This window comes from Ailuropoda melanoleuca, chromosome X (assembly GCF_002007445.2).
Source record: "Ailuropoda melanoleuca isolate Jingjing chromosome X, ASM200744v2, whole genome shotgun sequence".
NCBI lineage: Eukaryota > Metazoa > Chordata > Mammalia > Carnivora > Ursidae > Ailuropoda > Ailuropoda melanoleuca.
This window is the reverse complement of record NC_048238.1, coordinates 80,889,558-80,916,439: the sequence shown is the minus strand read 5'-3', so window position 1 is coordinate 80,916,439 and position 26,882 is coordinate 80,889,558. Positions and strand designations below refer to the sequence as shown.

The 26,882-nt window shown below is 42.0% G+C and overlaps 1 pseudogene; it reads left to right on the top strand.

The window, feature by feature from the left end:
* Positions 1-13,915: 13,915 nt before the first annotated feature.
* Positions 13,916-26,882, top strand: part of LOC100475680 — a 36,420-nt pseudogene continuing 23,453 nt past the window's right edge.

Sequence of the window (26,882 nt, the reverse complement as noted above, 5' to 3'; positions counted from 1 at the left end):
ATGCAGCCATAAAAAAGGATGAGACTGTGTCATTTGCAACAACATAGATGGGCCAAGAGGGTATTATTCTAAGTGGCATAAGTCAGACTGAGAAAGACAAATACCATATGATTCCACTCATATGTGGAATCTAAGAAACAAAACAAATGAATAAACAAATGAAAACCAGAATCAGATCTGTAAAAACAGAGAACAAACTGATGATTGCCAGAGAAAAGGAGATTGGGGACTGGGCAAAATGAGGAAAGGGGAATGGGAGATGCAGGCTTCCAGGTATGGAATGAATAGTCATGGGAATAAAAGTTACAGCATAGGGAATGTAGTCAATGATATTGTAATAACGTTGTATGGTGACTGGTGGGAGCTACACTTGGGGTGAGCAGAGCATAACGTATAGAGAAGTCGAATCTCTTTTGTGTACCTGAAGCTTATGTAACACTGTGTGTCAACTCTATTCAAATGAAAAAATTTAAAAAAAGAACAGAAGGTGATGTAGCATGCATTATTCTACATAGAATAGGAATCCTGGAATTGGTGATGTGCTACAGCATTGCCCTTTTTGTAAAATTTAGAATGAGCCTCTTTTCTCATTCACTCATATCAGTTAATTTGTTCCATTTGGTTACTTACATCCAGTGGTAAAATTTTGTTTATATTTAGTTAGTTTGCTAAATGACTGCTAAGTTATTTAATATTCATAGACACCTATAGATAGAGAGAGTGTTCTGTTTATATTCAGAGAGGTCAAAACTTTTAGGACAGTAAAATTTTCAAGAAATATGAAATACGAAGTGTGTTGCTTCATTTGCATGTTTTTAGTGAATTTGTATATGTCATTAAAATTGACAGCGTTGTACGTATCTAGGTCTTCTCAGCGTTTTTCTGTGAGTAACAAACTTCATTATATATATATATTTTTTTTCTTCCTCTTCTTTACAATTTTTATAGAGGCAAATTTAAACTATCGGCCAGTGTTGTTTCTGCATTCCAATTTGATAATGAGCCTTAACATTATAGCAGTTCATTCCATTAAAAGAGTAAAAATACCTACTTCCAAAGCAAATGGCTCATAAAGTAATCTGAGTGATGGAGAAAGAACAGCTCCCAGGCCGAAATGAAAATATCTTTCATCACAGATGAAGTAGAATCATAGAAGTCCCCCATCTGTAGCTGCTTTTGACAGTTTTCTTAAATAAAAGTTCCCTTGGGTCCCTTGCAGTATGTTTGACCACTAAGGTTTTAGAGCCTGAAACATGATTAAATTTACAATTGGGGCAGTCACAAAGAGAGCCCTACATTTTTTTCAGATTGGAGGGAGGTCGGCATTCTAGCACGCCTACTACATTGGTTACCCTCAGACTAATTTCTTTTTTTTTTTTTTTAAAGATTTTTTATTTATTTATTAGACAGAGATAGAGACAGCCAGCGAGAGAGGAAACACAAGCAGGGAGAGTGGGAGAGGAAGAAGCAGGCTCATAGCTGAGGAGCCTGACGTGGGGCTCGATCCCATAACGCCGGGATCACGCCCTGAGCTGAAGGCAGACGCTTAACCGCTGTGCCACCCAGGCGCCCCCTCAGACTAATTTCTTTATAATATTACCTTACAAACATTTAGATAGCTTTCCTTCAAATAAAAACTTTCTAAAATACACAGTATACAATTTGTTTTGTGAGGTCAAGGTGGTTGGTTCAGGGGATCCTAACAAATAATAAAGCAGTCTAGCGTGAAATAAGGAGCCAGACTTCAGTCTGAATACCAGCTTCCTTGCACAATTACTATGCAGTATTGCAAAAATCCTCTCGCGTTCCTGATCAGAGTTGCTGTGAGGGTTGAGCGCAAAAATATGAGAAAGACCCTTTTCCACCATAAAACATTATGCAAATATGAAGTGTTTTCTCCAAATAGCCACCCAAAGGAATGTTCCCAACAAGTTGTCTCTATACCAATTGGTTGTCCAAACCACATCTGTATTTCCACCTCTCAATTTCCTCCCTTCTCCATCTCTTCAAGCATGTTTTATTTTTTTAAAAAGATTTTATTTATTTATTTGAGAGAGAGAGAAAGAGAAGCAGACTCCCAGCTGAGCAGAGAGCCTGACGTGGGACTCGATCCCAAGACCCTGAGACCATGACCTGAGCTGTAGACAGACACTTAACCTACTGAGCCACTCAGATGCCCCTCCAAGCAGGTTTTTTTATTTTTTATTTTTATTTATTTTTATTTATTTATGTGACAGAGAGACAGCCAGTGAGAGAGGGAACACAGCAGGGGAGTGGGAGAGGAAGAAGCAGGCTCCCAGAGGAGGAGCCCGATGTGGGACTCGATCCCTGAACGCTGGGATCACGCCCTGAGCCGAAGGCACACACTTAACGACTGCGCTACCCAGGTGCCCCCCAAGCAGGTTTTAAAATGACAAGTTCTGAGCTGTCATATCACATCCAAGGAAAGGGGGTCAAAAGTCCTTAGACTGTTCTCTGAGGAGAGCTGCCCAAGTGTTGTTTTGGCTAAAATAGTCCGGAAAATGTTGAATATCATTAAGAAAAATAGCAGGATTAACCCCCCTGCCAAGTAATTTGTTCATCCAGAGGTGTCTGCACCTGGGCTGTTTTTGTAGTTCTGGGCTGTGTATAAGACAGGAATAACAGGGTTGGAGAAGATGCAGAGAAAAGCAACTCAAATAATGAAAGGGTTTATAGAAAGCAAAGCGGGGGTGGGGATAGGTTGCACATAAAATGACAAGTTTTCTTCATGAAACTGGCTAAGGGACGTCTCATCCGAGAGCTATGTGGCTGGCGATCTTTGTGACTGGCACCTGGCCAGAGCATGCGTGCTGAAGTTTCTCCCTCAAGTGGCCTCAGCCTTGGGGCTGAAGTTTCGTTCTTCCATTTTTCTCTATGCTGTTCAGCTGAAAACGTCCTTAATCCAACATAACCTCCCTTAGCAGGAGTTTCTCACTACAGGATGTTCGCACCGGTAAGGGGCAGGTGAGCCGTCTCATTGAATGAGCTGGAGAGCTCATTACGGCTCATCATGGTTCTCATTTGATTCCCCCTCCAGGACAGTTGACTGACTTTGCAGGCTCCATGTGTTTCAACCAAGTTTTGAACGTCAGAAAGCCCCCGGGGAACGGTGACGCTATGAATCATTTAGCACTTAATTTATCTATTGTGTAAAATCAGAATGTCATATGTGTGTTTCTTTAATACAGAACATGATTGAACAATGAAAATGCATTGGTAAATAGAAAACTGCTCTTGGTTTTACATTAATTTACATTTCTCGAACAGAAAGGCATCCGACGTTGAACATGCTCAGAGGCCAAGGTTGGCTTTAGTTGGTTGCCAAGAGGCAGAGGCAAATAACCGCTTACGTAAGCATCTCCATTAGGCAAGGCCAACCCGCATTGTTTACAGTCCTGCTTCTGCAGCTCTTTACTTACAACATGTAGCTTAGTTAGCCCCTTTTCACACTAACCTTGTCATCATACAAATCGCTGCCTATATACAATAGAAAGAAAAAAATGAAATCTTAGCCATTCTTCAAAGATGAATGCTTCCATTCAACTCTCCCCACCCCGTCTAAATATTTTCTCTTTATTATTTGCAACACTTAAAACCAGTGACCCCCTCCCCCTGCTTATTCCCCTAAATCAGACAGAGTTGCTGCTGCTAGTCAATTCCATGCCTTCGTGTGATTTAGGAAAAGACACCCTCAGGACACAGACCCAGCCCATGAAGAACAGAGCTGGGGGGAGGGTTGGATATCAACCCCATTTCCCATTTCCTTCTCTCCTGCAGGTGCCCCGGTGCTGTGAATAACATAGCAGCTGCGAGACTAGTGAAGATACACGAGTTGAATTTTTGTGCCAGTGCTAATGAACCGATAACGGCTGTCGAAAAAACAACAACAACAACAAACCATGGTGTTAGGAAGGATTTTGAGGTTATTTTCAGACTCAACAGATAAAATGTCTCCTAAGCAGTGATGATTTGTCGGGGTTGGGATAGCAGCGTAGGTGTGACAGAAATTTGCTCCGTAAGGACTAGAGGCTTCCAGTCTGTCCTGAAGAGGTCCGAGGCTTGGGATAGGCAGAAGCTGGTGTAAAATGTGGGCCTAGACGAGTTATATAATTTTTAGACTATTAGCTGGCAATGCCCTTGTAATAAAGCATCTGGCTGAGCCGGTGTTTCACGAGAACGCTGCCATACAAAACTATCTCTTGCTTAAATAAATGAATGGTCCCTTGGTGTCTTTTTGTTGTTTCTTTTATTTTTTAAAGATTTTATTTAAAAATCATCTCGACACCCCATGCGGGGCTCAAACTTACAACCCCAGATCAAGAGTCACGTGCTCTACTGACTGAGCCAGCCAGGCACCCCTCATTTTACTGTTTAATGAAAACTTACTTTTATCATCTTTAGCCATAATTCAAAGAAGGAAGCTTCAATCTCTTCCTCATTAAGTCTTAAAAGGGATCATGTTGTTTCTGGCCTCGTCCCCTTACTGATCCACCCTCTACATGACAGCTGGAATGACCCTTGTACAAAGCCACCCTTTTGCTTAAAAATCTCCAGCGGCTAACACTCATAGTAAAAGACAAAGTCCTAGGCACCTGGGTGGCTCAGTTGGTTAAGCATCCAACTCCTGGTTTTGGTTCAGGTTGTGATCTCAGGGTTGTGAGATTGAGCCCCATGTCCTGTTCCATGCCGGGCATGGAGCTTGCTTAAGATTCTCCCTCTCCCTCTGCCCCTCCCCCAAACCAAACTCTCTCTCTCTCATTCTCTTCCCCCACTTAGGAAAAAAAAAAAAAAGACAAAGTCCTGACCTTATTCTGTAAGGCCTCATAGGAAGGCTCTGCATCTCCCCGCCCATGACATTCTCTCCTGCTAGTTCCACTGAGCTTCAGTCACATTGACCTTGCTTTTCCTAGACAGAACTAGGCTTTGCATAGATGTTCCCGTTGCTGGAATACATGATACCAGACGTAAGCATGACTTTCTTCCTTGACTATTTAAGGTCCTGCTCAAATGGCACTTTCTCACTGAGGCCTTGTCTGAGTTTCTCCCGTCCTCATCTTCTTATCTTCCTTTCCTTAAAAAAGATTTCATTTATTTATTTGAGAGATAGAGAAGAGTGCACAGGCAGGGGGGAGGGGTGGAGGGAGAAGCAGACTCCCCGCTGAGCAGGGAGCCCTATGCGGGGCTTGATCCCGGGACCCCAGGATCATGACCTGAGCTGAAGGCAGACGCTTAACCAACTGAGCCACCCAGGTGTCCCCCATCTTCCTTCCTTGCTGAATTTTTCTCCGTAGCGCTAACCATCGAGTGACATGCTATATGTTTTCCTTATTTCTTTAGATTCCATGTGTATCCCTTTCCCCGGCTGAAATGTCAACTCCATGAATATAGGGGCTTTTCTCTTGAACAGTGCAGGGCACATACTTGGTGCTCGGGGTTTATTTTTGGAATGAATTAAAACTCCTCTCTCTGCAGCTACTCCCCCAACTTTCGAACTTTTACTTTTCTGTGGAATCCTTCCAGTGCCTCATGAAATATTTCTTCCCCATGTCCTATCCTTCTGAGTAAGTTTTCCTAAGTGGCAATCTCTTACTTTCATTCATGTACAATTTTCCAGCCACTCTTGCAGCCCTCCCAAGGGCATGAAGTCCTTTTCTTATCAGACCCAATTTATTGACAAGATTCCTTTTTCTCCTCATTCTGTCCCTCAAAGTAGTCCCTACATACATCTTGCATCCCAGGCCTATAATGGGGCTGATTCTCACTTTGTAAAACCTCAGCAGATTTAAAACACAAATTCACATTAATAATAGTACTCTTGCTTCAACAGATGGGTGCATGCTACAATTAGGCTTGTCCGACATAGCCACCCCTTCTCATGATAAAAGGATGTCCAGTTAAATATGGCAGACAGCATACTTCTAAAAATTATTTTTTGTTTATCTGAAATTCTAATTTAATGGGGCATTCTGTATTTTACCTGGCAACTCGACTATGATGGACATAGGTATTGTTGAAAGGGCATTTTTAACTGGATTATTTTCTAGAAAAACAGTATCTAAGAGGGAATGTTAGCAAACTCTACGATGTATAAAAAATGAGATACACATAGACTACTTCACTATCCTCAAGAATACCAGAAATGCGGGAGTGCTCCCCTGAAATTTAAAGAAGTGGTTTTGAAATTTTTAAGAAATTGAAAAGCTTTACCCAGTAATAAATTTATGGAATTTATTACTCCCAGGAAGAGATCTAGCCAGAAAATTTCTGAAAGAGATGTTTGAGAAGTTTTAGATATGTTCATGTACAGTGGTGGAAATCAAATAAAAATGATAAAACGCCTACTATATTCTGGGAATTCATGATCCAGAGTTGAAGACACTGTCCCTGCACTCAGTCTACTAGTAATACAGATGTAATTCAAAATGACAATAAAGTATTAGAAGAAAAATAGAAATAAATAATAAAGTACAATTGTAGTGGAGGGGGAGTCATGGTTAATTATCTAAAGTCGGGGAAGATGGGGAGCTCCTGGTTAGCTCAGTTGGTGGAGTGTGCAACTCGTGGTCTCGGGATTGGACGTTCAAGCCCACGTGGGGTGTAGAGATTACTTAAAAAATAAAATCTTTAGGGGCGCCAGGGTGGCTCAGTCTGTTGGGCATCTGCCTTCAGCTCAGGTCATGATCCCAGGGTCCTGGGATCGAGCCCCGTGTCAGACTTCCTGCTCAGCGGGGGGCCTGCTTCTCCCTCTCCCTCTGCCGCTCCCCCAGCTTGTGTTCTCTTTCTCTGTCTGTCAAATAAATAAATAATCTTAAAAAAATTCTTTAAAAAAATAAAGTGGGGGAAGATGAGAATAAGGGAAAAGTTCTCTAATAGATGGTTCTCTAATACTTGTTCAGGTATAGTTTCTATACAGTAAAACCCATTTAAATACAATTTGATGAGGTTTTTTTTGTAGATTTATTGAGATATAATTCACATACATTAAATTTCAGCAGTTTTAGGTATACAGTCCTATAAATTTTGACAAACTTACTCATGGAACCACCCCCACAATCAAGATCTAGAGTACTTGAAGGTTGCTAAGAGAGTACATCTTAACAGTTCTCACCAGGCAAAAAAAGGTAACCGTGTGGAATGATGGACGTATCAACTAACGTCACTGTGGTCATCATTTAGCTGTCCACATGTACATCAAATTGTCACATTGTGCACCTTCGATATATACAGTGTTTTATGTTAATTATATTTCAATAAAGCCAGAAAAAAATGTCTAAAATAAAGAGTATTTTCTCTACCCCAAAGAGTTCCTTCATGCCCTTTTGTATTCTCTACTGTTGCTGAAAGAAATTACCACAAACTTAGTGGTTAAAACAACACCTGCTTATTTTCTCACACTTCTGTGTCAAAAGTCTAGGATGGTGTGGGGGGTTCTTTGCTCAGGGTCTCACAAGGCTGATAGCAAAGTGTTGTCCAGGTTAAGTTCCTTTTTGGCCTGAGTAAAAACATCTGCTTTCGAGCACATTCAGGTGGTTGGCATCATTCCTTCCCACGTGGCTCTAGGACTGAGGTCCTCATTTCTTTGGTATTTGACTCCCTCGGTATTCAAGGCAGCCATAGAGAGTTGAATCCTTCCTGTGTTTTGAATCTCTCTTCCTCTTCTGCTTTTAAGAGCTCGTGTGATCACATTAGGCCTACCTAGATAATCCAGATTTATCTTGTAATTTTAAGATTAACTGATTAGTAACCTTAATTACATCTGCAAAGTCCTTTTAGCCATGTAACAGGACACATTCATTGGGCGTCAAACCAGGATTTGAAGGTCATGGGGGTCAAAATTCGGTTTCTCGCAGCTTCTGTATCAACTCCTTAGTTCCATCCCAGCTTTTGGCAACGTCTGATACGATTTCTGTCCGTATTGCCTTGTTGTTTTCAAAATGTCATATAAATAGAATCATACAGTATATACCGTAGTCTTTTGAGTGTGGCTTTTTCTTACTCAGCATAAGACCCTTGAGATCTAGCCACAGTGCTGTATGGATAAACAGTTCCTTCTTATTGCTGGTTCGTGTTTCCTTGTATGGATGTATCAGTTTGTTCCATCTGTGGTCCAGGCACAAATGCAGTCCAAGAATATGAGGAGTGGTTACATTTGGTTTAGGGGAATAGGGAGGAAACAGAGGCTAGGACCCTCTCAGTGATCTCAAATTGCAAGTAGATTCACACATTCAGGGGATGACCTGATCCTAGGAGACTGTCTAAAATAAAGAAGAAATTTTACAAATAAGAAGAGAAGTTCCAAGAGTTTAACTAATTGGCCCAAATCACACAGCTGGTCAGTGCCTGAGGCTAGACTTAAACTTATGTCTGTCTGACAATAATTCAATTAGTGATTCCCAACTATTTTTTGATATGATAAAAGCTATGGATCTATTCCCAGAAAAATAAACTTATGCCAATGAGTACAAGCCCCAGTTTAGGAATGCCCTGCACCGGGGTACTATGTCTAGCTCTGTGGGTACTTTGGATGATTTCTCCCCAAACGCGGGACTAGATCTTCTTCAGGCTCCTTATGGTTCTAAAGAGGGGGAGGTCAGGGAATGTCATTTGCTAATGAAGGCATCTCCTGAACTCAGTGGGATGTTTTGATGGGTTAGCAGTGGTTGCTAAACTTTTTCTTAAGGGGCCAGAAAATAGATATTTTACGCTTGCTTGTATATGGTCTCCATGAGAACTACTCATCTCTGCAGTTGTAGACCATATGTAAATGAATGAATGAGCCTGGCTGTGTCCCAATAAAACTTTATTTATAAAAATTGGTTATGAGCCAGGGCACCTGGGTGGCTCAGTCCATTAAGCATTTGCCTTCTGCTCAGGTCATGATCTTGGGGTCCTGGGATTCAGCCCTGCATTGGCCTCCCTGATCAGTGGGGAATCTGCTTCTCTCTCTCCTTTTGCCCTGCCCCCCACCCCCGCTAGTGCTCTATCTCTCTCTCTCAAATAAAGAAATAAAATCTAAAAAAAAAAAAAAAAACCAAACCAAAAAACTTGGTTGTGGGCCTTCAGGCCATAGTTTGCTGACCCCCAGATTAGAGAGTGCCCACACTCTGTGGTAAATATATAAAGCTATAGAATCTAACGTATGTACTTGTACCCTCTTACACATCTATCTCTAATCCCCTGAGGCCAATCATAATCATTCCCAGTGATAAGATAAACGCACATATTACTCCAGTGGCATAGACGGAGCAGGAAGACCTTGTTTCCAATTCTGTCATTTACTGCCTTGTGTGACCTTGATCCTGTTTAACTGAGTGCGAGTTAGCAAAATGGAATCTAACCACAGTAAAATGACTATTAATAATGGTGCCCTGGCACGGTTGCCGTGAAGCACACGGTGTGTATTCAGGAAGGCCTGATCAACTGAACTGCTCCATGCATTCCACCTCCCTGTCCCCATTCCTGTCTTCTGACCATCCCATCCTAACCTAGGGCCCCACCTTCAACTTGAAAGGTGTGGACTGTCAACAGTCAGACTCGATAAGGCACCAACCTCAAGAAGCGTCCAGGGAAATAAGCCATCCAAAGTGAAAAGGGAGCCACGTGACTGGATTGCAGGGCAATTGCGCCTGTGTCGGGGGCGCTTGTGCTAGAGTCTAAGCCCAGCACGGCGTCTGCCGCAGACAGCATCTGGCCCAGCCCCCAGAGCTCATGCCCGGATCCCACCGCAGAGGATCTCTAATAAAAGAACAAATGAAAATGAAAAGAACTTTATCGTAGCGTGCCACCAGTCACACCCTTGGCAGCACCAGGAGGAGTCTTGCTTTTGAGGGCCATTGGCCACGAGAGCATATTTACCCAAGGTAGAAGAGAAGAAAAGAAAAGAATGGGGGCTATGTGGTGACCGTGAGTACCAGATCCCAGAAGCCTTGCGAGATGTCTTTCTGGTTTCCCAGAGCGCCACTTTTTTTTTTTCCTGGAGGGGGAAGGGCAGGTGAGAGGACATACAGGAATGCGTGGGTATGGAATGGGGAGCGAAGTTCCTAGAGAGTGCATGGGATTGGAGCCAGAAAACCATTGACTCGTGATTTTCCCTTTTCTGCAAAGCTGGTGCGATTATGGAAACCCAGGTGCAGAGCAGTAGTAATATTTACTCTCCCTGAAGAGTCTGTACTTCATAACCCTCTGACCTTGGGATGCGGATTTTTCTCCCAGAGTATTTTCCTTGTGTGGCTTTCCTCCCTGAAGACTCCTCTTCATGTCTTTTGTTTATCCAAAGGTTCACTGTCCAATTTTCTTCTAAGGTGTAGTATCTTGGATTCAGGCATGGACTATGCTATAAGGCTAGTCGCTCTCAAACTTGCTCAAGTATCCGGAGCACTTGGGAGTCATGGAGCTCTCTGCAGGACTTCGACAAATGGCATTCTTTTCTTTTGATTCCATCACTTAAAGAGAAGAATAAACTAATAGCAGTATCCCAGCACTGACCATCTGGGGGCACTTTCTATGTACCAGGCGCTCTGCTAATTCCTTTACAGGCATGGCCTTACCTCTCCCTAAAACCCTATTTCATGTGTGCTATGTGAAGGTGGAGGCTAGGAGACATTCAGAGACTTGACCAGGGTCACATAACCAGGAAGAGAGAGAAACCAAATTGGCCTCCTGGATTTCAAAGTTTGTGTCTACTGCCTCCTCCTATGAATCATCTTGCTAATAGAAAACACGAGGATATGACAAGCGGACAGTATAAAATATATCCTCTCGGCCTCTAGAGGATTTGGATTGGAGCTCACCAATGAGCTGATGAATGCAAATGTTTGGCTGAGTATTCTATTAATAGTCCTTTGCACACCATGGCAACAGTCGCCTTGTTCCCTCGGGCTTGTTTACAGTAATTAGCTGTACTTCCTTATCTCTCGGAGGGTCATTTAAAAGCATCAGTTGACACCAAATGATGTATTGTTTGCCATTAGCAGCTAATAGGAGAAAGAAAAAAGAATTGGTGTTCTGAAGGGTGCACTTTGGATTACTTCAAGAAACTGTTCTTTGAATAGCAAACTTATTTTAATCATTCTTTTTCAAATCCCTTCGCAAAACTTGAGATCTTCACAGTTTTAAAGAGCAGAGTGTTGGAGATGTTAACTGGAAGGGTGTCTGAGACTTTTCTTTTAACACAGTTTCCTTGGCCAAAATGCCAGGACTACTCAAGTAATAGAATATTCCCCCTTTTTTGGTCATTGTTTCTCATCACCATTCCTCAGAAGATGAAGATTTTCTCCTAACGCATGTTAGTACCTCTCCTCAGAATTGACCTTCTGCCTCACCGTGGACGCATGTACAGCCACGCTGTGAAAAACCTCAGGTTCCAAACCATACCCAGGGAAACAAATGATAGTTGTCTTGATAAGTCCAGAGCCAAACCTAAGTTTGTCTTCTTAGTTTCTTCCTTGCTCCCTCTCTTTCTTTCTTTCTTAGAGTGGGGGGAGGGGGAGAGAGGGAGGGAAAGAGAATCTCAAGCAGGTTCCTCACTGAGCAGGGAGCCCAGTGCAGGGCCCAGTCTCACAGACCCTGAGACCATGACCTGAGCTGAAACCAAGAGTTGAACGATTAACCAACTGAGCCACCCAGGTGCCCTCTTGTTGTCTTAGTTTTAACCTCCTTCACCCTCAAGCCAACCAGGCAACTATGAGGCCCCTGGTAACTACAGAAAACCAGGTCTTTATGACTGGACTTTGGTCATAAGCCTAAGATTCTAGACCAGTTAGAACATAGCTGCTGTCCTGACAGTCCAGTTGGACTGCTCTCCTCCAAACACCCTGAATAAAACCTTAGCCTGAATGTTTGACCTAGGTCAGGTTACATGAGCTGCTCTTGTGTTGATGGCCCAGTTTTGCCATCTTGCTTTTTCTCCAGCCTGTTCTTGTCACATCAGGCCTTTCTCTTATTGTCTTCTCATGGTTTACACTTGACGCAGAATCCTCTTAAATTCTATGTTGTACGCACATTTGTATTTTATTGCCCATGAACCAGCAGCCATACTGCTTGCATTTTCCCCAACATACAAAAATTGCTTTTCTTAGGATAAAATGGAGCTTCATAGACAATACAGATGGTTCTTGGGAGGCACGAGTCATCACATCAGTGCATAATGTCCTTGGTGCATAATATCAAAGAAACAAGCTTCTGAGATCTCGGGCTGTTGCATGTGCACCAAAACCCCGAGAAGACAGAAGGGGTGTTATAGGGAATGTCCGTTTTTTTTCTTAAGATTTTATTTATTTATTAGAGAGAGAGAGAGAGAGAAAGCACAGGCAGGGGGAGGGGCAGAGGGAGAAGCAGGTTCCCTGCTGAGCAGGGAGCCCTCCACAGGGCTCAATCCCAGGACCCTGGGATCAGGACCTGAGCCGAGGACAGACACTCAACCGACTGAGCCACGCAGGTGCCCCGGGGAATGTCCGTTTTTTAACCTAGCCTTAAAAACAGCACTTGAAGGGCACCTGGGTGGCTCAGTTGGTTAGCCATCTGCCTTTGGCTTGGGTCGTGATCCCAGAGTCCGGGATCAAGTCCCACGTTGGACTCCCCCCTTGGCGGGGAGTCTGCTTCTCCCTCTGCCCTTTCTGCCTGCTTGTGATCTCTCTCTCTAATAAATAAATAAAATCTTAAAACAAAACAAAACCCCCAACACTTAAAAAAAACTCAATAAAAAATAAGTACAACAATTAAGAAAAATTAAAAATCTCAAGGAGTGAATTAAAAATCTTATTTTTTGGTGCAAAGGTTCAGGTGTGGCAGGGTCATAAAGTATTGGTTTAAATTATTTCAGGGGAACTTAACTTGTCAGAAAAAAAGTATGTGAAAACACAGGCTAATTGAAATACAAAGTTCTCCCATGGGAAAAGTTAAATACCAATAGCATCTTATCTGGATGGTTCCAATCTTGTCAAAGTTTCTGCCCAGTGAGAATAACTTTCTTTCATAATGGCATGCTACACTGAAGCATCTTTTGTTAAGCTGCAAGGACTTTACCAAAAAGTCTCCTTTAAATAAAATTTCTAAAAGACCATTCAGAAGAAAAAGCAGCTAGACATTTGTGTTTAGCAGTTTTCTTTTTAGATTTTTGAAACTGTGATCAGATGCCTAGGCTTCGTGCCAAATTATGAAGACTGAGCTTCTGTGAATGACATCGTAATCGTAGAAAACCACTCTCTAAAATACATATTTGGCCCCGACCTTTCACCTTTTTGCCAGGTCTATGTCTTTAGCAGTTGATAGCAGTCTTTATTTGAGTTTCTCAAATTTGGGTCTCCTCGAACCCTTTAGTTCAAAATGAACTCATCCTCTTCCCAGCTTTCTCTTCTCTTGATGGTATTCATCCACGTTTCCCACCGCAAAATCTTGGTGTCGTCTTAGACACACATCTTTCTTCCATTACACAGGCATCAATCGAGCATCTACCATGAGCCATGTGCACAGTGCTAGGGCTGGGTACCAGCTCTCTGGGGGCTTTATACTCAGATTCTTCTTCTTTTTTTTTTTTTAATACTCAAATTCTAACAGAGTTGTACTGTTGCCTGATTTACTTGAAGGCATGTAGAAAACAATAAATTATAATATTGCCAATTTTTTTAACGTGTTAGATTCATCTTCTTCTCTACTGTCCACTTCCTAAAACCTGGCTTCTAAAACCTGATGTTTAAGATATTGTAACAGCTTTTCCTTTTCTTCAAAGAGCATCAGTGGTTACATGTGATCATTTTAGTGCTGTTATTTAGTCGGCTTGCTGAATTTGCCACGTTTAGGTGTAACTTTATGGTATTTTAGAAGCATTATTAGCTCCATCCCATCTTGTGTCAGACTCTGCAGAAGCAGGGATTTGGTTGCAGATGATGTCGAGGGAATGCTCTTTAGGAAACGCCTGGAAGGGAGTGAGAAAGGCAGGACAGGGAAGGGAAAAGAACTAGGAAAAGATGTGGTCTCAGAGAAGTCCAGCCTTTGTCCGACCCACGAGGTTAGGGCTCTTGAGTATAAAGCACACTGCAGAACTGTCCTCATCTTGGTGAAGAAGTTAGCCCTTTATGCCTCTATCAGTGGTTCAGAAGGGACGGACACCCCCAACGTGGGACATAACTTCCTGGAAGAGGCAACTCTTGACAAGCAGAGGGCAGTTTTGCAGCGAAAGGGGGCCAACAGTAAGACGTTAGCGGCCAGCTCTTCAGCAGCCTCAATGGGACGCACTGGCGAGAACTGGCAGGGATGCTAACAGAGCTGTCTCTAATCAGTCGTTTTCAAACTTTAGTATCTGTCAGAATCACCCCGTGGGCTTATTAGATCAGAGACTGCTGGGCAGAAACTCAGAAACCCAGAGTTTCTGTTTCATTTGGCTTGCCTGATGTGAACCCAAGAATTTGAATTCGTATCAAGTTCCCAGGTAATGCCCGTGCTGCTGGTCTCAGGATCACGCTTTGTGAAGCACTGCTCTATATAGAATAATGTTTCATAATGAACATTCAATCCACCTTGATGAATTTAATTAAATCCTGCATAGGATTGCCAGAGAAAATATAGGATGCCCAAACTTGAATTTCATATAAATAAATCTTTTATAGTATAAATATAACTATTATATATATTTATATGTAATATAAGTATAATGTAAATACAAAGTATATATAAATATGTCCTAAATATTGCATGGGACATACTTATATAAAAATTATTGTTTATATGAAATTCCCATTTAATCTGTTTGCTAAATATGTCAACACGAATCCTACATTATCGTAAGTGTAAATGTAGAAAAAGTGTTGTGTCGAGATTGGTGTACTCATGCTGAAAATAAAAGTAATGAATGCATGCCATCAATAAAATGAAAAGGTAACCTACTGAATGGGAGAAGAGATTTCCAGATGATATATCTGATAAGGGGTTAATATCCAGAATATATAAGGAACTTACACAACTCAACACCCCCAAAAAGCAAAAAACAATCTAATTTAAAAATGGGCAGATGACTTGAATAGACATTTAAAAAAAAAGACTTTATTTATTTATTTGACAGAGAGAGAGAGACAGACAGCGAGAGAGGGAACACAAGCAGGGGGAGTGGGAGAGGAAGAAGCAGGCTCCCAGTGGAGCAGGGAGCCCGATGTGGGGCTCGATCCCAGGATCCTGGGATCATGCCCTAGGCCGAAGGCAGACACTTAATGACTGAGCCACCCAGGGGCCCCTTGAATAGACATTTTTTATAAAGACGTACAGATGACCAAAAGACACACGAACAGATGCTCAACATCACTAATCATCCGAGAAATACAGATCAAGACCACAATGAGCTATCTTCTTACGCCTGCCAGAATGATCAAAATCAAAACAAGAACAAATCACAAGTGCTGGCGAGGGTGTGGAGAAAACGGAAGCCTCGTGCACTGTTGGTGGGAATGTAAATTGGTGCAACCACTGTGGGAAACAGTATGCAGGTTCCTCAAAAAATTAAAAATAGAACTAGCATATGATCCAGTAATTCCTCCACTGGGTATTTGCACAAAGAAAATGAAAACACTAATTTGAAGATATATGTACTTCTATGTCTACTGTAGTATTATTTATAGTAGCCAAGATATGGAAGCAGCCCAAGTGTCCATCGATAGATGAATGGATAAAGAAGTGGTATATATATGCAATGGAATATTACTCAGCCATAAAAAAGAATGAGATCCTGCCATTTGCGACAATATGGATGGATATAGATGGTATTATGCTCAGTGAGATAAATCAGATTGAGAAAGACATACAATTTCACTCATATGTGGAATCTAAAAAAACCAAACCAAAACAAACAAAAAACCAAACAGACTCATAAATACAGCGATAAAACTGAGTGGTTGTCAGGGAAGGTGGGTGGGTGGGTGAATGGATAAAATAGGTAAAGGGGATTAAGAGACACACACTTCCAGTTATAAAATAAATAAGTCACAGAGATGAAAAGTATAGCAGAGGCAATATAGTCAATAATGTTGTCATGATGTTGTATGGTGACAGATGGTGACTATATTTATCAGCATTGAGTAATATACAGAATTGTTGAATCACTACATGGTATACCAGAAACTAATATAACATTGTCAACTACAAGAATAAAAATTTAAAAATAAAATAAATTAAATAAATTAATGGAAAGTAGAGAATAAAAAATTTGAAATTGGTGAGAAATGACCAGTATGTGATGCGATGACTTCTGTGATAGAAACAATTATGAATGATAAAGCGCAAGTTATCGAAGATGTAAGAAGTTCTGTGCTTTTGTGATCCACAAAAATCAGGGAGAGGAACTACGATTTTTTAAAAAAGATTATTTATTTGAGAGAGAGAGTGAGCACACAAGCCTGAACGTAGGGGGGAGGGGCAGGAGGAGGGGGAGAGGATCTCCAGCAGACTCCCCACTGAGCATGGAGCCTGACATGGGGGCGGGGGGGGGGAGGTGCTTGATATTATGACCCTGAGATCATGACCTGAGCTGAAACCAAGAGTCGGATGCTTAAATGACTGCCCAGGTGCCCCGAGGAGCTGCAAATTAATTGAGGAAATGGGAATCTTGTGAACACGGGACCGAGGGCCCAGCATCAGTGTCATATGCCTGCTAGTGTAATACTAATTGAGGAGAAGGCTAGTTTAGATATTTGTTGAACAACTCAGAAGCTAAGCATGGTAAAAATGCTGTGGATGAAAAAAAAATTTTTTTTTTTTTGGCATTGATTCAGTCTGAAGACCCTATTTTAATACTGCAGTCCCCACCTCATACCTTCCACCCTGGCACTCCCAATCTCTCTTACCCTGCTCTATCTTTTCTTGTCCTATAGCACAAATCTCCTTACAATATGTAATTTACCTATTTATAGTGTTTATTGTCTGTTCCCCTCTGCTCGAATGAGGGCAAGGATCTTTACTTTCGTCACTGGTATGTCTACCCTAAGAGTTCAGAACGGTCTCTGACACATACAAAGTACAGTTGACCATTGAACAACTCAGGGGTTAGGTGCCAACCCCCCGCCCCCAGTAGTTGAAAATCCACCCATAACTTTGTATTCCCCCCAAACTATTAATAGCCTAGTGTTGACCAGAAGCTTTACCAATAACATAAACAGTTTATAACATATATTTTGTATGTTTATATATATTATATACTGTATTCTTATGACAAAGTAAGCTAGAGAAAAGAAAATGTTAAGAGAATCTTAAGAAAGAGAAAATACATTTATAGTACTCTACTGTATTTGTGTGTGTGTGTGTGTGTGTTTAGAGGAAGAAAGAGAGAGAGAGAGGAGGGGCAGGGGAGAGAGGGAACTTTAAGCACACTCCACACCCAGCGCAGAGCCCGGGGGCTTGATCTCCTGACCCCTGAGATCATGACCTGAGCCAAAGTCAAGAGTTGGATGCTTAACTGACTGAGCCACCCAGGCATCCCCGAGGACTTTGAATTTACACAGAAAAGTGAGACCAGGTGGTGATGGGCTAACATGGTTGCTAGAGTTCTTGGAGACACCAGCTACTATTGAGATCATAGGGGTTTGGCATTGGGAGAAGGTATTTATCTTAACAGATTTTCAGTGTATTCAAAACTGGCCTGTTTGGGGAAAAGATGCCTGATAGAATATATCAACAACAAGGAGACATGTGTGTTTGGTTTCTGAGCTGAGAAGGACAGCCCCACACTGACTTAACCTTTGGCAGAAGGTTCTGGAGCATAAACCACACAGCGGTGTTGCTTGCTGTAGAGGCAAGGGAAGAGCCTTTTGAAGCTCTTACCAATCTCTGGCTAGGGGCCACTTCCAAACTGGGCTAGTGTGTGTGTGGGGGGTCACCTTCTCGGTGAGCAGCTCCTATCAGCCCCAGGCAATTCTCCAGAGAACAGAGCCAGCTGTGAGCCCTCAGCCCCCAACACTCACAGCAGCTGCTTTGTAAATGTTTCCAGGGACAGCAACCTTAAGCCTCTCTCTCTTGACTTCTAAACACATCAACTTAGAGCTCTTTTGAATTTATCCTCTCTTTAACTATAGGAGTATTGGTATTCAGGCAAAGGGAGGAGAGAAGGCTCTGTTGGAAGTTTGAATTAGGAGAGGGGAGGCAGGTGTAGCTGAAATGGGGCTCAGTGGGAGGGAAGGGGCAGGTGGGGAGGAGGGGGTTAAAGGGAGAGACACTGGAGAAGTGGGTGGGAGAGATGGTCCTGTGGCTGGCCTGGAAAGAATCCTGTTTCCGGCTTGCAAAGGGAATAAATTAGTGACACAATGGCTACAGTTGGCTTCAACCTTGGCAACTCTTGGGGCCAAGAACCCCCAAGCTGCAGGTGGGTTTAAGCAGCCCCTAGTTAATTCTCCATTTTTGACAGTGGTCTTCAAACATTTTCACTTGCATGGGCTCTAAAGGAATTTTGGAAAAACTATATGCCTCATAACCTAACATTTACACCTAACAACTTTTTATGGAGGGATTTATGAAAGTTCAAATATTGTGAATGATGTAATTTCTGGCATATTGCAAATACTGACATTAAAAAATAAAACTGTCACATCCCTCTTTGAAATGTATTAAGTGGAACCAAATACCATAGCAGTTTGATATCCACCATGATCCACTTAAAAGATACACGAACAAACTCCTTTTGAACAGTCAGAAATTTTATATCCTACCTTTTTTTCTTGAACTCTTTTCATTTTACCCCACAGAATTATATCCTAATGCAATATGTTTTTATTCTTGGAAGTCTTTGATCATCACGACCTAATTTCTGCCATAAACTCACATTGTAAAAAATGCTCATTTCCTGTGACTGTCAGGCTTTTGAGCCTTTGGGACTGTTTTCATTATAGCCAGTAGTACACAACTGATTAAGAGAACACAAATATAAAACTTTATAATTAATAAACATAAAATAGAGTATTATTGGGAATATATCACTTAAGTGGAAGAAGAGGGTATTTTAAAAAATGTAGTTCATTTATCTGTGGATGAATGTTGCTTATTTTTCTAATGAGACCCAGTTCAGCATTTTTTAAATAAAGATTTTATTTATTTGTTTATTTGAGAGAGGGAGAGAGAGAGAAGAGCGTGTGAGTGAGTGGGGGGTGGGGATGACAAGAGGAGAAAGGAGAGGGAGGGGGAAAGAATCTCAAGCAGATTCCCTGCTAAGCCTGAGGCTGATGGGGCTCGATCCCACAACCCTGAGATCCTGACCTGAGCCAAAACTAAGAGTCAGTTGCTCAACTGATTGAGCCACCCAGGTGCCCCCTGAGTTCAGCATTTTTAACAGAGAAAAGTGTTGAGAAATCTTTTTTTTTCCATAATTGGATGGGAATGAATGGAGTTTGGTTAAAACATTATCATTCAATTGAGCACTTTTTGGATAATATCCCCCCAAAATTACTTAACGATCTGTCATCAAAATTATATGTAATGATCTATGAAATGACAACTTGGTTAGGCCCTCCTCTGATTCTGTTGATAGCAAGGCATTAAAAACTACTAGACTTTATAAAAGCGTTTGTTATCTTATCATCAAAGTAACGCACTTTCTCAATGTCTACACCAGTATTTCCAGTGGTGCCTTTGTTTGATCTCCAGGCGGTTTTTTCACCTTGGGTACCAAGGTAAGTCTTGAGATGAATTAGAGACATGCCTTTCTTCATAAAGTGGGACAAGGAGGGTGGGAAATTAGAACCATGAGGTATGTTCTCGTGCAGAACAAGTTTAGGAAAGAGTACAAGAGAAGTTACAAATCTGGTAATTGGTTAAAAATAAACACACAAACAAAACCTGCCTATGTGTCTCTTTAAAGTTTTCATGTATCCTAGAAGTATGTGCACTCTCTTTGAACAACTCTGACCCATAAAACAGAATAATATAAAAAGCAGGGGATCGGAGTAAGGAGGAAGGCATTTTCCCTACTGACCCCATCCAGACACTATAATATACACTTTTAAAAGAGTCAGTGTTGGGGCGCCTGGGTGGCTCAGTTGGTTAAGCGTCTGCCTTTGGCTCAGGTCCTGATCTTGGGGTCCTGGGATTGAGCCCCGCATCAAGCTCCCTGCTAAGCAAGGAGCCTACTTCTCCCTCTCCCTCTGCTGTTCCCCCTGCGTGTGTTCTCTCTCTCTCTCTCTGTCAAATAAATAAATAAAATCTTTTTTAAAAAAATAAAAGAGTCAGTGTTGTGGGGTGCCTCAGTGGCCCAGTCAGTTAAGCATCCAGCTCTTTTTTTTTTTTAAAGATTATATTTATTTATTTGACAGAGATAGAGACAGCCAGTGAGAGAGGGAGCACAAGCAGGGGGAGTGGGAGAGGAAGAAGCAGGCTCCCGGCAGAGGAGCCCGATGTGGGGCTCGATCCTACAACGCCAGGACCACGCCCCGAGCCGAAGGCAGACGCCCAATCACTGTGCCACCCAGGCGCCCCAAGCATCCAGCTCTTGGTTTCAGCTCAGGTCGTGATTTCAGGGTCATGAGATCGAGCCCCACATTGGGCTCCATGCTGAGTGTCTCTCTCCCCCTCCCTCTGCCCCTTTCTGCCTCTCTCTTTCAGATAAATAAATAAATCTTTTTAAAAAAAGAGTCAGTGTTGAGTCATTGTGATATGAGACCTAGAACTCAACCCGCATACATTACCCATATCCTTGGGACAAGGCGTTCATTTACTTATATTCAGACTAACGTGTAGAGGACTGGTACAGAAGTGGGGGAGGATTGCAGAAATGCAAGTGACCCTTTGGACAAAGGAACTCAGTGCAGGAAAGAGAGGATGAGTACCACAAATGAAGTTAGCCATTTACATGGTTTCCCAGATTCTTCATAACTGTAGGCTTAAATACATCTCTTTGAAGTTCTTTAGGCAGTATATGGCACACAACTTGGGTTCGGGGAACAATGGACCTATATGAGGCAGCTTGCGTGACTCCTCTTTAGGTAGTCTAATGATCCACAGGAGGCCTTATTCAGTGATCTGGCCCTCAATAGGATTAGTTCTACCCCAGTTTTCAACTTATCAGTCCATAAGGATTGATAGGGAAGCGTGCTTGAGAGTTCTGCAAACTATGACATAGTTGTCAAGATACTTAAACTGCCTGAGGAATCAATCATCACTTCTGTCTTAAATATTAAGGTTTAGAGAAAGATTTAGTTGGGAAAAAGTGCTCTGTTGCTGAACACACACACACACATACACACGTATGTGTGCATACATGTGTGCCAGTCAAGCCACTCACTGAATGTTCACTTTCACTCATTTGTGCCCTTGCACATGTTGTTTCTTTTGCCTGGGAACACAAAAGTTCATTTTCTCATTAGAGTCTTATAAAACCCTTCCAGAAAACATTTGCTATTTCTTTCATTATTTTTTTAACGATTTTTAAAATTTATTTGAGAAAGAGAGACAGAGATAGTGAGAGATAGCAAAAAAGAGAGAGCATGAGTGGGGAGGAGAGGGGGAAACAGGCTCTCCAGTGAGCAGGGAGCCCAACGTGGGGCTGGGTGCCAGGACTCATGGGGATCATGACCCGAGCCAAAGGCAGACACTTCATCGACTGAGCTACCAAGGCATCCCTGCTATCTCTCTCTCTCTCTTTTAAAATATTTTATTCATTTATTTGAGAGAGAGAGAGCACAAGCAGGGGAAGAAGAGAGGCAGGAGAGGGAGAAGCAAATCTCCCCACTGAGCAGGGAGCCCAAAGTGGGACTCGATCCCAGGACCCTGAAATCATGACCTGAGCTGAAGGCAGATGCTTAACCGACCGAGCCACCCAGGTGTCCCTCTTTTACATAGTATTTTGCATTTACTGTTATTATAGAATGCCCCATGTTGTATTATAGCTATGTTATTACATGTAGTGGCCATTCAACTTTCTGAATATTACCCGAATGTGCCTTCTCTTCTCCATTCCCTCTACCAATGTGTTAGTTCCGTTTATCCTCATCTCTCATGTGGATTATTGCAATGGCAACCACTTGCAGCTCTTTCCTATCTACTTTTCCATACTGCCACCAGTCTTAAGGAGCTAGTCTGATTATATTATGCCCCCACTTACAACATTTTGTGGATCCCCACTGCCCTGAGTGATAAAGCCCATGATTCTTGTTCTAGCTGAGTTGTCCCTGATTTCTTCCTCAGCTTCTTTTACTGTGCTCCTTACCCTTTGCTTGAACACTCTGTCCCAGTCATGAGGAATTACAGATAATTCACCCAATAAGCCACGTTATCTCAAGGTTGGTGCCTTTGTAAATGCTGCCTCCACTACTTGAGATGGCTGTTCTCTAGTATTTAGTGAAGTTAAGTCCTGTAGATCCTTTAGGGTCCCACTTAAATTTCACTTCCTCTAGGAAGCTTTCCTGACGCTAAATTAAACTATTTTCCTTTTTTGATCCTATAGTTCTCTTCCATCCTTACTTAGCATATTTTATAATTGTCTGTGTCTACTGGAAGACTCAAGTCTTGGGGCACCTGGCACAATAGGGTAAGCATCCAACTCTTGATTTCAGCTCAGGTTATGATCTCAGGGTTCTGGTTCTCACTGTCTCTAAAATGAATAAATAAAGTCTTTTTAAAAAGTCTAGATTTTATTTATTTGAGAGAGAGAGAGAGTGTGTGTGCTTGCATGAGCTGGGGGAGGGGCAGAGGGAGAGTGAGAGTGAGAGAGAGAATCTTAAGCAGGCTCCACGCCCAGTCTGACGTGGGGCTCAATCTCATGACCCTAAGATCATGACCTGAGCTGAAATCAAGAGTCAGAAGCTTAACCGACTGAGCCACCCAGATACCCTAAGACTTAAACCTTAAGGGCAGGAACTATATCTTAATCATCTTTTATCTCTATTTCCTAGTACAATGCCTTGCCCAAAGTAGTTGTTCAATGAATAGCTTTTGAATGAGCTAGGAATGAATGCTTAGGGGAGAACGTATGCCTGGCCTAGGGCAGGCTTGGGGTAACTGCTTTATTTGGTGTCCTGGGTCATTCTTAACTAAGAGGCCACAGGGCTATAGAGCATGACAGAGGGATCCAGGGTGTTTCTGGGCTATGCCCAGAAAGAGTTTGCTTCCGTGTAATTTACACAAACTCCCAGAGTTACTGGTATTAAAACTAGATTTAAATAGAGCTTCAGTGTCGAATAGCCAGTGCAGTATACACTGCAGCATAAGCAATAGTAAAACAAAGACATTAGGAAAATAAGATCGATGAAACTTTACAGAAGAGAGGAATCTGGTTGCTATGGAGACGAAACAGTAGTCACAGCTGTTGACTCTAGGGGACAACAGAACAAGAGGGGATAAAAAGAGCAATAAAAGGCCATTGAAAGCACACCTGTTACAGTAGGAGACAGGCCTTGGACAGTATCCGGTTACATGCCTGGGACAATTTGCCTCTTATTTATTTTAAACTCTGAGAAATCTAGGGATAAATTTGGATAAGATGGGGCATTGTTCTAACATTTCCTATTGGCCATATCCTTTCTGTATTACTGGACAAAGAAATATATATATAGTTAAACACAAAGCAAAGGCAATTTATCTTTTAAAATACATGTATGAAATATAAATAATGTAAGAAAAAAAGAAAATTATGGAGTTACTCACCATCCAACTCAAATGCAATCTCACTGTTATCCTTTTGTGATGTCCTGTCTTACCATTAAATATCATTTTGAGAAACCTTATCATCCAGATGTTATTAAAACAATTCTTTCATCTTTAGCCTCACAGATGGCTTCAGCTTTGCAGGAATCTAGTTTGATAACCTAAGTACCATATTTTAAAGATTCCTGAAAATAAGTGGATAGCTTAATAAAAGAGGTAATGTGTATAGACAACCACAAATATTTAGATAAAAATGGAAACCTTCAGTCAAAAATCTGGATTTATGTCTACATGATGACAGAATAAAACTTTCATTTTTCATGCAACATTTTAGCAGTAGCCATGTGGACACTGCAGAAACATCTTTTTTTAGTTATTCATTTCTCTGTATAGAAGAGATTATTGCCATACCAACAAGAACAACAAAGTCCGATTATGTTAATTCATACCAAGAGGCAGGCCTAACAAAAAGGACTTCCTGTAAGACTTCTATATTTTTCTGTTTGGTGTGTTTGCTATTAGGTGAACCAAAGAATCCCTTAACTGCTACCATCCATAGTGTAAGTAGTGTCAGTCCTAGTGCCATTCCTTCCTTTCCTTCATTTGAAAATTGAACTGGGAATGGAGGGAGAAGGTATTGAAGACTATTCCAAATAGAAGAGCTTATGCATGGGATCTGAGCTAGTAAGGAACTTGGCATTTTGGAGGATGTAAAAGAAGGCCAGGCTAGGGATGCGTGGGTGGCACAGTCAGTTAAGTGTCTGTCTTCAGCTCAGGTCATGATCCCGGGGTCCTGGGATCGAGTCCTGTGTTGGGCTCCTTGCTCAGCGGGGAGCCTCCTTCTCCATCTGCCTGCTGCTCCCCCTGCTTCTGCTCTTTCTCTCTCTCTCTCAGACAAATAAATCTTCGAAAAAAGAAAAGACCAGGCTATTTCAAGGATAGTAAGGGTGAGCATTTGGGCTTTACCCTAAGAGTCATAGGAAACCATTGAAAGGTTTTCTTGTTCAAGAGTGTATCGATCTGATTTACATATTCAAAAGGTCATTAAAGGGGCAGCTGGGTGACTCAGTCGGTGAAGTGTCTGACTCCTGGTTTTTGCTCAGGTCATGATCTCAGGGTCTTGAGATTGAGCCCTGCGTGGGCCAGGTCAGGTTCCATGCTCAGTGGGGAGTCTGCTCCCCTCCCTCTCCCTTTGCCCCTCCCCCTTTATGTGTGCACGTGTGCACACATTCTCTCTCTCAAATAAAGAAATAAATCTTTTTAAAAGGTCATCAGATATACGGTGTGTAAAGTGGATTGGAGGGCTGGGCAGGGGCAGAGCTAGAGGCAGTGATACTTGTTGGCTTGCTGAAGTCTTAGTAATGAAGATGGAGGGAAGTGAGCAGATATAAGGGAGATGTCAGAGGTGGAATCAAGAGAATTTAGTGATTACTCGATGGCAGAAGAGGGACTGTAATGTTGAAGTTGACTCCAGGTTGTCTGACTTGAGTAACTGGATAGACGGTGGTGCCTTTAACTGAAATGCAAAGCACTGAAGGAAGACCAGGAACTGGGGAAGGTGGTAGAAGTCCTGAGGATATCTGTGGTCCTGTTGCATTTTTGGGTGCCTAGCGGAGCCCCAGGGTAGGCAGCTTTTAAGTTCAGTATGGAAATGTAGGATGGTGTCACTGGCACGTAACTGAAAATCCTGGGAATGAATGAAATCATCTAAGGAGAAAGGGCCATTCCCTGAGGAAAGAAAACAGTTAAATTGATCAAATATGGAAGAATAAACAATATAACCACAATGAAGGAACCCACAAAGATGCCAGAAGAGTGACCAGATAAAAGGAAGAAAACTGAGAGAGGGTAAAATCAAGGACGAAATGAAGGGAAGACAGTTCCTTTTCTTTTTTTTTATTAAAGATTTTATTTATTTATTTGACAGAGATAGAGACAGCCAGCGAGAGAGGGAACACAAGCAGGGGGAGTGGGAGAGGAAGAAGCAGGCTCATAGTAGAGAAGCCTGATATGGCTCGATCCCACAATGCCGGGATCACGCCCTGAGCTGAAGGCAGACGCTTAACCGCTGTGCCACCCAGGCGCCCCCTTTTCTTTTTTTTTTTCTCAAAGTTTTATTTATTTAAGTCATCTCTACACCAAACGTGGGCCTCGAACTCACAACCTTGAGATCAAGAGTCATGCGCTCTTCTGACTGGGCCAGCCAGGTGCCCCAGGAAGACTGTTTCACGGAGGCTATGATCTGCTACAATGAAGACTGAAAGGGTGCCACATATAAGGTTTTCTCTGGTCAGCAACCCCTCATGCCCTTGCACTCGGAGCTGAACTATAGGGCGTAAATACACGGGCCAGGTGGCTCTGCTACATCCACAGAACTGGGGTGATATGGAGAAAAATTACTCTCCTCTCGAATCTAATAAAGCTTATGGAGTAATGCCCTGGGTATTTTTCCACAGGCATATGACAAACTATTTTCCTGTCTTAGGAGCATTAGGCTTCCTATTTATGATTTATTAGCACCCACACGTGCCAAACACGCTGGAACTCAACAAAAAGAATTAGATTCTCTTCTAAAGGAGAAAGAAATACAACTTCAGGGGAAAATATCCACAGGGACACGGATATTATGTCTATATTTTCAAGCAGGCACAGGAGAAAGATCAAAGAGTAGAAAACACGGAAAAATGATTCTTGAGCTAAAACTCCCTAAAGTTTGTGGATTTCTGGGAATATGAAACTTTCAACGAAGAGTATAAGCTGTATATAGTTTGAGTTCAATTAAGATCGGATATCAAAGATGATCTTGCTTACTTCAAATGAGTTCACTGGATGTTGGCTGAAAAGAGCTTAAGCTAAAAAGGAACGTTCTAGAAATGTTGTGACTAAGATTCTGACAGATGCGAATAACAGGAAGAAGCACCCTGTGGCAATCCAGAAGGAAAAAAAGAAATGGAAAAGGGGCCAAGTAGATACAAACTGCTGATTAATGTACTCTAACGGAATTTCATCCCAACTCTGAATTCAAATAGTAGAGATATCATTTCAGAAAAACAAATCTCTTTTAACAAATAAAAATTACACACTGTTGAACTTCTAAGCCCATGCTATCAATACAATCTTTTAGAAAGAGAATGAGGGTAGGGGAGAAAGGAAGGGAGGGAGAGAGAGAGAGATTCTGAGAAATTGACTCTGTCTGCCTGATAGTCACTGGATGGAATCACAAAGAAAACACTGGCAAGAGATCAGGCCTCCTGGAA